General features: G+C 40.8%; 1 protein-coding gene across 3 annotated transcripts in view; it reads left to right on the plus strand.

The window, feature by feature from the left end:
* The first annotated feature begins 1,032 nt into the window (after positions 1 to 1,032).
* Positions 1,033 to 14,176, plus strand: part of LOC131232663 (uncharacterized) — a 143,496-nt gene continuing 130,352 nt past the window's right edge. Inside the window, exon 1 of one of the 3 annotated variants that reach the window (XM_058229057.1) lies at positions 1,033 to 1,178. The gene's annotated coding sequence lies outside the window, so the exon portion shown is untranslated. The remainder of the gene's footprint in view (positions 1,179 to 14,176) is intronic. The other 2 variants (XM_058229059.1, XM_058229058.1) reach the window with 2 other exon arrangements.

Below are 14,176 nucleotides of genomic sequence, written 5' to 3' on the forward strand. Positions count from 1 at the left end.
TATCCCCGACTGTGGGGCCCACCTTTATGTACGTGCATTACACGCCATCCATCGGTTTTGACAGCTCGGGCACGATTCCAAAAGTGAAGTAGATCTAAACCTTAGGTAAACCAAACCACACGAAACAAACAATAATGATTGAATACCTACCGTTAAAAACCCCAGGGAGACCAGTTATATAGCTGGTGTAGAAACATGTCGTGCGAAGACGATCCCCGACGCTCCTCGAGCTCCGAGTTGTACGAACAGTTCAAGGAGATCAAAGTTACATGAGCTCCACAATGATGTATTTATTATATCTACACCATTCATCAATTTTTTGAGATCATTTTAGGGCATTATCTAAAAAAGGAATCTTATCCAAGCTCAAATGGACCACACCAAGAATAGCAGCAGGGATAATTCGTAGGGCTCACCGTAATGTTTATTTTCCATTCAATCCCTTGGAAAGGTCACAAATACCTGTATGAAGAGGAATAACAAATTTCATGTTGAACCAAAACTTATGTGACCTCAAAAAGGGTTTCATGGTAGACGTTCAATCCCCCTGTTGCTTTTTTCAGTGTGGTCCCCCTGATCTTTCAATCTGTACTATTTTCCGGATCAAGCCTCGCTAGGAAGTCGTTAAATGGATGGACGGTTTGGATATAACACATATCTCATGATGACACCCACGGAACTTGCTGACGTCAATACATAAGCTATATAGCTGGAATGTGGTACACTAGCCAATCTGCTTCCCGTAGGAACGTTTATTTTCCATCCAACCTATTGGTAATGTCATGAAGGCTTGGACGAAGATACCACACGAATATCAGCTTGATCCAAAACTTTGGTCGCCCACAGGAACTGTTTCATGTGGTGTGCTCTACTTGAGATTGGATAGGCTTAGTTTTTGGGATAACACTCTAAAATGAGCTTTTAAAAAGTATGGACGGCGTGGATGTAAGGAAAATATAATACAGTGGGCCCCACAGTCAGGGATCCACCCACCTCGGTTGATCCGGGGATTTCACCGAAACCGCGCCCGGATCCGGGGTCGCAGCTAAGTCGCGTCCGCACCCCATCAGAGAGAGAGAGAGAGAGAGAGAGAGAGATTGCCGCGAGTCGAGAGCCCTAAACTGTAAAAATCTTCTACGAAGGCTTGGATCCCGCGGCAACACCCATCGGAGAAAAAGGTATTTTGAAAATAAGTTTTTAAAATTTTTTAATACACGGCTCTTTGATCCTCTTCTACTTGTCTCTTTAAACGAAAAATTTCCATGTCTTTTCGCCAAAACATGGATCTATAGGCATCAAGAAATCAACCCTTCTTTTCTTCCCTTTACCCTTTTGTTGTGTATGATTTTATCAATGTCACAGTTCTATACAATTCACAATTCTCCATTTCCATTTCTCTGATCCTTTTTTTTTTTTTGCAGTGTATGCGTTTGGGTAATGTGATTGCATTTCAATCATAATACTATGTTTCTTATACTAATCATAGTAGGAATTATTATAGCTATCCGTTTCCTTGAAGAATTGGACCTACAGTTAGCTATCCGAGTGTGGAGCTAGGTGCTTTTCTTGGGTTCACAATAGATTGGCGTGTGTTGTTTTGGGTTCCTGTAGCCGGGAATGTAGATGTTATCTGCATGCCCCCTGGTAGCATTCAGTCTAGAGAATTATGTCATCTGTGTCCTCGGGTTTTATTTTCATACAAGTGGGGCCCATGGTTCGGTGATCCTGACCACTGATCAGTTGGGCCCTGACGTGGGCAGGTGGTCCCCTGGAAATCTCATGTCTTGGAAGATCCTAGCCAATAGCTGGAAATGACCAATCGTGGGCCTTTTCCTTTTCCTTTTTTCCCAGTTGAAGAGCTTTGCTAAGTCCACTTGAGTGTGCAATATAAGCTCATCACTTACCCACCACACATGTACTGGATGGCATGATAGGTCTGATATGCAATCCATCCATCAGAACGACACCACTACATTGACATTGTAGCCCAAGAATCAGGTTGATCCACTAGTCAGGTAGGCCACAGTTTGCAAAAAAAGTGCATGGCTCTCAAAAACTTGGCTGAAGTTTCTAACCCATCCACCTACTTTCAACACTGGAGCCCACATGATGAGTGGGATAAATTTATTTTTGGGAAAACATGTAGAAGGTCAGACCAACCAGATGGATGGATTGGATCTCACACCTCTGTGCCATGCCAGTATGTGTGGCGTGTACATGAGCTGTATTGCACACTCCTGTGTCCTTAGCAAAGCTCTCAGCTGCATGCGGACCATTGCTGTATTTCTCCTCTTGGGTGTCTGATTTTCAGGCCACAAACTGAAATATTGGGATTTTCCGAGTGAGGAGATATTTGGGAGCATGATCTTTCCTGTAGTGGGATCAAATGGACAAACAATCCTGATCACCAAACCATGGGCCCCACTGGTACACACTGAAGACTTGATTAGCTTGCTTATATCCTCAGTCTGATGGTGTCTACTTTCTCTTCGGTCAATGAGTTATCAGTGTTGGATATTTTGTTCGAGTGTTCCAGCCTGTATATAGCATGAAAACTAAATATATCATTTGCTACAAAAGATCAGGACATAAGTGTCCCAACAACTTGGTGGTCCGGATTCAGCGATTTTCATTTGGATGGTCCCATTGTGTATGGCAACACCACTAAAGGCATGTGGGTTGGACAAGGCAAACCTTTTTCCCATTCAACTGGTTTCTGCTGATAATCTTTCCCACTGCTCATTTGTAGATTGAAGATCGTCTGATCAGCGAGTGCTTTAACATTGCCAAGTTGTGGCAGGGCCCACCATAATGAACGGTTCAGATCGCAAACTGTCATGCCACATGTCAATTTTTTGTGCGATGTACATGATGACAAACTCCATTTGGAACATGAATTCCTTAACCCATCGAAATAAGGAAAAAAAAACTTTGCACTGCTAACATATTAGATTCCCCCCTTTAACTTTGGTACGGTCCTACTTATCTTGGGTTTGAATTAGTTTCTTTTAGGATCATGTTGATCCAAGCTCATACATGGGGGGTCCCACAAAACATGTCTGGGAATGGAAAAGAGAATGTGAGATGCCGGTGACATGGTTTTGTTGTTCTATAGATTTGTGCTTCAGATGCTGGTGACATCCAATTGACACAAAATTTTGGTATGTATGGATGATGTATCAGGTCACCTTTTCAATGGGTATGAGATTGCATGATTCAAACAGGGATTGATAAACTCATGATCTAAATGTTCTGAATGTCAGTTTCGGAGCGTGTCTCTCCCAGGGGCCAAAACGGTACAACTCGCCCTGTATTGGTCTGTTTCGGTCAGCTTTAGTTGCCATTTCAGTCCGTCGACATGTATAATTTCAGACCAAAATTCATTGGAGTTGCAAGATCCTGAGTCTTACTGGATGCTTTTTTTAAACCATTTATGGGATATAGGATTATGATGAAGTAGTGGGTTTTGGTTGATTTCTCCATTGCCTAGAATCCACTAAGACCCCAATTCAGTTAGTTGTGTGGTTTAGGGTAGGTTTCCATGTTGCGTTTTACCTTGGAGTTTTGGAAATCTCCTAATCCAGAAGTTCTAATTTTAGTTTAAGTTAGCCTCTATGCATGAAGTCACAAAATAGATTATCTCATTCCATCGGTGCCTGTTTCATCATTCTCATTCCCAAGATTGCTGGAGCTGATAATCTTAAGGACTTTAGACCTATAAGCTTGCTCGGTGGTCCATATAAAATCCTTGCCAAGGCCTTAGCCTCTAGGCTGAGACCGACACTGTTCAGCATGGTTTCTGAAGCCCAGGGGGCTTTTGTTGCTAACCACTAGATCCTAGATTGTGCCCTCATTGCACATGAGATTTTTGACTCCAAACATCGTGAGGGAAGTGGTAGTAGTGCTATTGTTTGCAAGTTAGATATTGAAAAGGCCTTTGACAGTGTTGATTGGGATTATCTCGATTACATGTTGGTTTGTTTTGGTTTTGGCGCGAAATGGAGGGGTTGGATTAGGACATGTATTTCCTCGGCTATGTTCTCCTTCTTGGTTAAGGACTCCCCCAAAGGTTTTTTCAAATCTTCACACGGTCTTATTTCTTAGGTAATGTGATTCGTTGTCTCCCTTTCTGTTTGTTATTGTAGCAGAAGGTCTCAACCATATGCTCCTCAAGGGAGTATTTGTCGGTCTCTTCATAGGATTCCGCATTTCCCCCTTGGGGCCTTCGGTTACGCATATCCAGTATGCCGATGACACCCTCCTCTTGTGTGAGGCTTCGGAGAATGCTGTTGAGAACCTTCGCAAAGTTGTGCAATGTTTTGAAGCAATTTCAGGTTTAAAAATCAATCTCTTTATGTTGGGGGTCAATATCGAGCCAAATGCCCTAGCTAGATTGGAGGATATCTTTGGTTGTAAGGTGGGCTCTTTCCCTAGCTAGTGGGAGGCCAGTTTTAGCCCTTTGGAACTGCTTGCCATCTCTCCTTAGTGTGGTCTGTCAAGACTCAAGGCATGCCCTGGTCTTGAGTTATATAGTTCCTAGGGTTTTATGTTTTCTTCTTCTTCTTTTCTATCTTCTTTGTTTTAGTTCCTGTTTGTTTCTTTTCTACCTTTTGGCTTTAATATAATTTGCATCCTTTATACACACACACACACACAAAGAGAGAGAGAGAGAGAGAGAGAGAGAGAGAGAGAGAGAGAGAGAGAGAGAGAGAGAGAGAGAGAGAGAATGCTCACACACAACTAGTTGGACGTCCAAGTAGTTGCGTAATTTAAATGCATAATTAATGTTAATAAATGTTCCAACTGGTTAGTTATTTAAGGTTTGGAAAAGGGAGCAGCTTGAGTGGGTCCCATTGTGGTGTTAATGTTAAATCCACCCCGACCATCTGGTGCGTCAACCCATGTTTGACCAAGGGTTTGAAAATCAGCCCCATCCGTGATTCATGTGGACCACAGAATTGGAAACATTGTACAAGGAAAAGCTTACCCTCCAAAATGTTTCCCTTGGTATGACCCACTCGAAACACGTATGGGCACTAGCTTTTGGTGTGGCATCTAATGGTTGGAGTAGATTTCACATACCCATCACAGTGGGCCTTGTGAAAATCAAGGGTGGATGTTTCTACAAACTATTGCCCTTGGTGTGGCCCTCATGAATCACAAGTTAGCCTAATTTTTTGCCTCTAGGTGTAACAAAGGATTGCAAATCTAATGGTTAGAGTGGATCTCACATACACATCACAGTGGGCTCCATAAAAAAATCAAGGACGGCATATCGTAAAATTCATTTTTCTTGATCGAGATAGGCACTGTCCAATATGAGGATCTTGAAATGGATGAGTCCAAAGATGAGAAAAGGCAAAATTAGAAATGAATATATTTAACGAAATTTAAGAGTATCTCCAATATGTAATAAGATGAGGGAAAGTAGACTTTAGATGGTTTGATTGTTTTTTTCTTCCCCAAAAGGTAACACTACCAGAGATTGAACGACTCTTAAAGGGCAAGTGAAGGACTCAAAAGGACGTGGGTGGAGCCATGGAGGTAGGGTTGCAACTCAGATGGGTTTGGTTGTGGGTCTAAGCCCAACCCAACCCGACCTTAAGAGGACCCAACTTGCAACCCAACGACCTAAATTCCAACTCAAGATGCCTAACTCAAACCCAACACTAACTCTATATTCAACCCAACCTAACCTGACCCGAATAGACCTGACCTTACCCAAATACATATGATTATTCCCAAACTGACTTAAGCCGACTTGCATTTACTCCACCACAGCCCACCCGGATTCAAATCAGCTTAGTGTCTTTTCAACTTGAACACAACCCATCCTAACCCAAGTTGCAGCCCTAAGTGGAAGTAGCAAGAGAAGACTTGATGACATATGGTCTAACCAATGTTTTAAATATCGATGATATCGGCCGATATATCCCACGATATATCTTGTATCCCACTTGTGCGATACGAAACACAAGTAGTGGGATATATCCCACATCGATCCGGTGAACAAATTTATTTTATTTTTTTGATCTTTTTTTTTTCTATAAATCATGTTAAATTAGTGTCAAATTGCTACAAATCCATGATTTTTCATGTTTTGCATGGCATGAAAAATCATGGATTGGGAACTTCGATTTCGAGATTTGGAGGAGAAGGACCGAGTTGTGGAAAATTGGAAAAAAAAATCAAAATCAAATATGTATGTAACCTAATCTAGTGATTCTTCTTTCTCTTTTGAATATATTGCTTGCATTTCCACATGTCTTCTTACATTTATAAATGACATGAATAGACTTTGAATATACTTGCATCAATTCAGTTAGACAATGCATAGATTAGGACCCCATACAAAGAAAACCCATTATGTGCACTTGTTTTTTGTAATGTTTTGATTTGTAAGTGTGTATTGATGTCTTTTTTAACAATCACTGAAATTTCGTTGAAAAATTCGACCAATTTCCAATGTTTCCAATAACAACGATACAACCGATATATCCCATGCGATAACCAATATGTATCTGTATCCCAAGGGTGCGTTACGTAATGCAATACCGATATTTCGAACATTGGGTCTAACTGAAGTTATGGTCCGTAATAGAGTGGAATTGCGGAAAAAAGGATTCATTTAGCTGGCCCCAATTAGTTGGGATAAGGCTTTGATGATGATGGATGAAACTTTGGTCATTTCACCATTACAAATTTTAGTAGAATGTTCTGAATTGAATGTTTAGAAGTTGATGAATGGTCCTACAAAGGTTTTGCAAGACGAGGAGGCAGGAGGTAGTCACTTATCGATGGTGAAATGGGTTTGGGAAGCATTAGGACACATTGGGAAGATGTTAGGGGTTAACATTTGGAGACTGTGAGGAGGATTATGTGGCATTATTAAAATCGATAGAAGAAAAGGGAGCTCAAAAAGTTGAACTCGAAGCTTAATTGGAGCATTTGAGTTCCCTAAGAGGGAGCAGAGAACTGAAAGGTCTTAAATGCTCAATCAATTATAGTGCCAGATTACTATCTAAGGTGGGGAGAGGGGGAGGAGGGAAACGGTGATTAATGAAGATGCTTAGTTGGAATATGAGGGGGATGGGTTGCTCTTTTAAACGAGCCCAGATTTGGGATGTGTGCTAGCATTATAAGGCACAATTGATTGCATTATAGGAATGTATATGGGAAATTTTTCGAACCGGGTGCAAAGGAACAAGCTAGTCAATCTCTCGATTGGGGATGTTAGGTTCACGTGGTCTAATGGACAAGAGAAGCCAATTTAGTCAAAGATTGATTAGTTCTTCGTTCAACAGAGTGGATAGAGATTCCCGTTGACGTACTAGCGTGGGCTATCGAGATTGGTGTCGGATCACTTGCCTAATTCTACCAAAAGTGGAGGCGGCGGATTGGGGGCCTAGGCTGTTTAGGTTCGAACTCGTGTGGCTTGAAGTGGACGGATTTGTTAATTTGGTGAAGGAGTTGAGGTGGAAGGATTTTTGGGCTTTGTTCCTTTCCAGAAATTGAAGCTACACAAAGGGAAGATTACGTGCTAAAAGAAGGATGATGCAACCAATTGATAGGAAGGATCCGTGCAATGTAGGCACCTTCAAGCTAAGTTTAGCACAAGATTTACAACTAAAGTAGAGAAGTAGAGAATAAATTTAGATTTTTTATTGAATTTAGAAGTGTCTTGAGAATACTCATGTGAGGCCCTTAAATAGGCCTCTTCGGAGTACTGGGAAGAAAACTCTCCTTTTGCCGGCATGAGATCTCCTTTCTTAGTGTCCTTGACACTTTAGGATTTATTACAAAAATAGAAAGACTAATCAAAGAAAGATGCTAAATAAGTAAAAAGATCTAATGGGATTCTAAAGGGGCCCATTAGTTTTGCATGGTCGACAGATTGAATTATGTTGCCGAATTAGGCAGCTTGGACCTCCTGCTGTCCACTGTTGTGCTTGATGGGGGCAATTGTGGGGCCTGGGCATGGGTCTTGGGCCCAATTGATATGGCTCGGCCTACATCAGTTCTCCCTGGCTTGAAAAGGACTTGATTTCAGCGAGTTAATGGTATGATATTACTCATAAAGGTTAGGATTTAGGCATTGGAAGTCTGTAGCTGTAATCAACATAACATCAAAGAGACTGTCCTTGCCAACAGACGGGAAACTTATGGGACCCATCTGGCATGTGGAGATGAGTTGGTCGTCAAGAATATCAATGATCATGTTTGTAGGTTTCAAAATCGTTGAGAGTGTAATAGCTTGCTCCTCGGTACCATCATCACTATGGCGCCCATGATAGATGGAAATATCCGATAGGGAAACCTGGTGGTAGATCTAGAACATAAACATTGACACTAATCTTCTTTTTTATTTTGAATGGTCCTGCACATTATGATATCTTGTGGCCCACTTCCAATCATTGCTCCATTATTTGTAACCCCAATGAAAAAACAAGGGCTCGACGTCGTTAATATTTGAGATGATGTGGTTCCAAAAGGAAGATGTTTCTAATTTGGTGTGGAACTGGTGGAATTCCAATACAGTTGAAGGTGGGCCGGTGTTAGGCTCATGGTGAAGTTGAGGAAATTAGAAGGTTCATCAATGACTAGAAAAGGGATCATTTTGGTTCAATGGAGGGTGCCAAAGCCGCTTCACATGAGTAAATTCATGTTCAAAATTGTAACCAAGAACTCTTGGACTTTTAGTAGAGGAAAAAGACAAAAGTCTCTCTCTCTCTCTCTCTCTCTCTCTTCCTTTAGTATGATTGAAAGTTTATGAAAAGGAAATCATGTGAAGGCTACGGTCACATACAACTTGGCCCAAGGAGGGAGATTGAAATATGAAGTCCTTCCATGGGATTGCTGATGCTAGACAAGGATAATAAAATCCACAACATTGAAGTTAATAGGTGAATAGTGAAGGAATAGAAAGTATGTTGTGAGGTGGTAGATTTCTATTCGACCCTACTCAATGCTGAAGAGTGGTATTGACCGAGTTTGGGTAATTTGGAGTTTGTTCGTGTTAGTGATGAGGATGCAGATTGGGTGGACCATTGAGGAGGGAGAGTGCATGAATCAGTCTCTAGGTTGGGAAACAAAAAAGCTCTTAGGCCTGATGGCTTCTCAATATTGTCTTTTTTTTTTAAAAAAAATAAAAATAAAATTGTCTTTTTAAAGTGTTTTCGGACATAGTGGAAGGGGACGTGATGGAGTTCGTGTCCAATTTTATAGTAGGGCCGGGATATCTAAGGATATGGGCACGCCTTTCATTGTACTCATTTCTAAGAAAGTGTAGTATGTTTGAAAGATTTTATGTCAATAAGCCAAATTGGTAGTGTATGTACGATTTTGGCAAAGATTCTCACGAGCATATTAAGAAAGGTCCTCTGTGGGGTTATTTTTAGATCCCAAGGGGTGCTCCTCTTTGGAAGACGGATTATCGATAGGGTGTTGATTCCGCACGGATGCATTAATTCAAGACATAAAGAAGGGAAGCAGGACCTTCTAAGTTGAATTTCGAGAAAGCTTAAGAGTGTCGATTAGATCCTTTCGTAATATACGCTTTTGTCGGTTGGGTTTCGGTATAAAATGGCAGCAATGGCAGTGGCATGTATCTTGTTTGCTCATTATTCTGTAATCCTTAACAGTTACCCTGACGGCTTCTTCAAGCGAACAAGAGGGATTCAATGAGGAGATTCTCTTTCTCTGCTTCTTTTTGTGATGATAATGGAAGTTCTATGTAGGATTATTGAACTTCAAAGGCTGTTCTGATTAGTGGTTTTTTTGGTTGGTAGACATCGATTCCATCAGTGTTTGCAGCATCGGTATCGATGCATGTATCGCGCACTTAGGATATGGAAACATATTGGTAGCACAAGGAAAATGTTGCATGTATCGGGGAATGTGTCGCTGTTCATGGAAAACATTGGGAAAATGATGGAATATTTCAATGAAACTTGAGGAGAAGTTAAAAGAGACATGGCACTTACAATTCAAAACATCAGAAAGAACATCTGTGCATAAGAATTTTCCTTTCTATCGGTCCTAAACTATTTACTGTCTAGGTCTATCAGAAGTTATGTAGTTATATCCAAAACGAGTTCATGTTGTTCAAATATTGTACAATTAATTCAGATTAAACCATGCAAATTATGGATCCCAATTTAGATGTTTGATGAACCAAAAATTATGCTTATTTATTTAGTTATTTATTTGACTATCAAATTAGTGGCCAACAGTTTGGACAGTCCTGATTGTTGCACAACTATGCCATACGTACGATTGAAGAGTCATGTTTTTTATATGGTGCTAAACCAACATGGAAGTATATTCTAAATGAGAAAAGAGAAAAACTTTGATACTCTGGCAGAGTGTAATGGATATTATGTAGGCACTTTGAAATTACTAAAAAATTGTAACTAGGCACACAAGTAATCAAATTAAACTGTCCAAACTATGGTAGAAGTTGTCGATGTTTCATCAACCAAAAATTAAGCTTATTTGATAATCCTACTATTAGATTAGAGACATTTATTGGATGGTTAAAAATGAAAATTGTTCTATGGTCCTATTTCCATAAACAAATGTCCATCAAATTGAAGATTAGGATTGTTGTTCAACGAATCTGATATTTGGACTGTGATTTGGTGACAGTAGGCTGCCCAATCTAGTCAGTGTTATTTGAGTAAATAAATGCCATGTGTACAATTTCTGACTTGTGAGTGCTTGCATATCAAGTGTCATGGGCAGCCTGAGCACCATATAACTCACGAGGAAAACTTATTTACTCTAACAGGTGTGATGGATGACAGAGTTATTTAGAAATTATGTAAAATTTGCAAACTTGGAATACAAGTAATTTAAATCAAACTGTCCAGATTATCTTTTGTAGTTTAGATGCATCATAACCTTAAAAAATAAGGCTTATTTCATCATCTAACAATCAAATTGGTAGACATTGGATGGTTAAGAATGAAAATATCCAATGGTTCTGTATCAACAAACAAGTGTCCATGAATTAAAGGTCGGGATTGTCCAAACAATCTGATTTTGGGACCGAGACTTAGTGACAGGTGATTCCACCAGTTAATTGGTTTAGTTTGAGTTAATCAATATGCTACGTGTACAATTTCTGAGTGCCAGTGTGTCAAGCATGACACGTAGCCTGAGTATCATATAACTCTAATGACGAAAAATTGCAGAGCCATTCAGGCTCTTTTATTTGGAGAGAGAGGCATGCTACGGATCGCACGTATCAACAATACAAGGGAAACTTGGTGTTCACATTCCCAGGAAGGGATGGAAGTTATGGCTAATGTGTTTGGGTGCAAGATTGACAGCTTTCCTTCTACTTATCTTGGTCTATCGCTGTCTGTGGGTAAACTAGCCAAGCATCTGTTGCCGTGTCGCACACAGTTATTGGAAGACTTGAAAAGAAACTATCAGTATGGAAAAGCAAAGAACTCTTTTTGGGTGGCTGCATTACTCTCACTAAAGATGGGTGGATATGAGCAGAGAAATCTGTCCTTTTCACTCTGAAATCTTTTTCTGGCAGTGCTTTATGTATAGGTAATGCACTATGTATTGCACCCATGGGATAGGGAAGGTACATGTTAAAAAGGTACATGATTCCACACTTAAACTCAGAATATGGCTAGTACAAAATGAGTGAAAATCATCCAAATGTCATACTATATGAGTAGAGCTGGGCACAATCCGACCCGATCCAACCGGACCGATCCGATCTGACCCGAACCGAAGGCTAGGATCGGGTCGGATCAAGTTGTCCCACTCAGATCCGACCGTACATCGAGTCGAGTTCAGGTCAATGGTCAATCCGGACCGATCCGATCCGGGATCCGATCCGCACAACGCTCATTCAACACTGTTTCTTGTAATGTTGTCCACTTGAGATTGGGATATACCTCATTTTTGGTTTAATACCATAAAATGATCTAGAAAAATAGATGGACGACATGGATGAAATAAATACATCATGGTGGGGTCCACAGAGCACTGACCACCAGCCATTGGCTGGTGGTAGGGGGAGTAGCCAATCCATCTCCTCTCAGCTCGTGGCTCAAGGCGCCTCGAGCACCGAGTTCTGAGTCTTTGACAGACGTGGATTTCCTGCGAAAGGCTTTAGTAGGAAGTTCCTACGCAAGGATGCTAGGTGGGGCCCACTATGATGTTTTTACGAAATCCACCCCATCCGTCTGTTTTATGAGATCAGTTTAGGATGTGCTACCAAAAATGAGTTGTATCCAACACTCATGTGGGCCATACAAGAGGAAACAATGGACATTCAGTGAGCACCGTTGAAGCATGCTTACGGCCATTTCAGGCTGTAATTTTGGTGTTTTCACTTCATCCCATTGGGAATGACCTTTTAAATGGTTTGGATAGCATATAAACAACAAGGTGGAGCCCAGGAAGGTTTCAACGGTAGGATTTTTTCCCCAATTTTTCCTCTCGTGTGACCCACTTAAGTGTTGTATCCACCTAATTTTTGTTATGTGTTACTAAAATGATCTCTCAAAAAGGATGGACGGAATGGATTTCTCACATACATTTCAGTGGCCCCACCTAGCATCCTTGCGTAGGAACTTCCCGCGAAAGGCTTAGAAGGAAATCCGCGTCCGTCTCTAACACAGGAAAAGAAAGAAGAAGCGGATTGGTAGGTGTACCACGCACAAGGTATTGACGTCAGCAAGTTCTGTGGGTCCCATCATGAGGTATGTGTTATATCCAAACCGTCCATCCATTTGGCAGGCTTGTCTTAAGGCTTGAGCCGAAAAATAAGACAGATCTAAAGATCAAGTGGACCACACTGCAAAAAGCAGTGGGGGGTTGAACGTCTACCATTGAAACTCTTTTAGGGGTCACAGAAGTTTCGGATCAATATGAAATTTGTTTTTCCTCTTCATCCATGTAGTTGTGACCTTATTAATAGATTGGATGGAAAATAAACGTTATGGTGGGCCCTACAAATTTTCTAACGGTGAAAATCATATATAATTTTTCAAAAAAAATAAAAAAATAAAATAGAAACCTCAATCCGAACCGTACCCAACCCGATCCGACTCGGTTTCCCTGATCGAGTTGGACTCGGTTCGGGTCAGGCCGGCAATGCAACGGATCGGATCGAGTCAGATGACTCAGACTCGGTCTCGGATCGTATCGAGTTCGGGTTAGTTCATTGAAAATTTCGGACCGAGTCGAGTTGGATCCAATCCGGTCCGACTCGACTCGATGCACACCTCTATATACGAGCAATAAAATACGGCTAGTACAACCAAAAACTAAAAATAACAGAAGATACATAAGTACATTTTCAGAGATAGAACAATGCCAAATTGGAAGGAGCCTGCTCTGGGGTATTCCAGCGCCCAATAAAGACCAATAGGGACCCTTAATCATTGTCGAAAGCCTAGCTAAGAGTTTCCGACCGCAGGTCAGAGCCTTCTTTGTTCTGAATAAAGCAACTTGTACTACCCATACTGGGTATTTCTTTGCAAAATTGTGCTCAATTTCATATGTGGCAATTCCGCCAAGATCTCTTTGTGGAAGAGGGAGGAACAAGTAACACTAGCCGTTTCCCTTCTTGAACCAGGGGTGCTACCAGAAAACCCTCTGCTGCATACTGGAGACCTCCCCACCTGATTTATACCTTGGCACTTCTTTAGGAGATCATGTGATAGGTTTTGGTTGGCTCATTGATAATAAATATCGTATCAAACACAAAAAGTTTATGAGATATGAGAAGGATTTTTTTTTTTTTTTTTGGTTTTGTTTTGGATGCTTTAAAAAAAATAAAAAAATTATGATTAATTCATAAAGCATCTTTTGGCAGTGAGTTATTTTTCTCTCGCCTTCTCTATTCTCTTCATTTCCTTGGAATTGTCATCATTATTGCATTTACGACTGCATTAAAATGGTTCTAGCATGTAAGTTGGGGGATAGTCAGGGACCTATAAACCTAGTAGTGAATGGATCTCAGGTTGTGGATATGGTAGGGTAGTGGTTCTTCCTTCTTAGATAGTTCTATCATGCATTAGTGGTAGATGGTGGTTCCTATTTCTTATATCAGTCATCCTAACTCCACCCAGGGCATTAGACTTCCTCGTTGAATATAGCTCCAGTTAAGATTTTGATGGGCAAGTAACTCTTGCATGGTATGCTC

The sequence above is a fragment of the Magnolia sinica genome, chromosome 18, assembly GCF_029962835.1.
Source record: "Magnolia sinica isolate HGM2019 chromosome 18, MsV1, whole genome shotgun sequence".
In the NCBI taxonomy this organism is placed as follows: domain Eukaryota; kingdom Viridiplantae; phylum Streptophyta; class Magnoliopsida; order Magnoliales; family Magnoliaceae; genus Magnolia; species Magnolia sinica.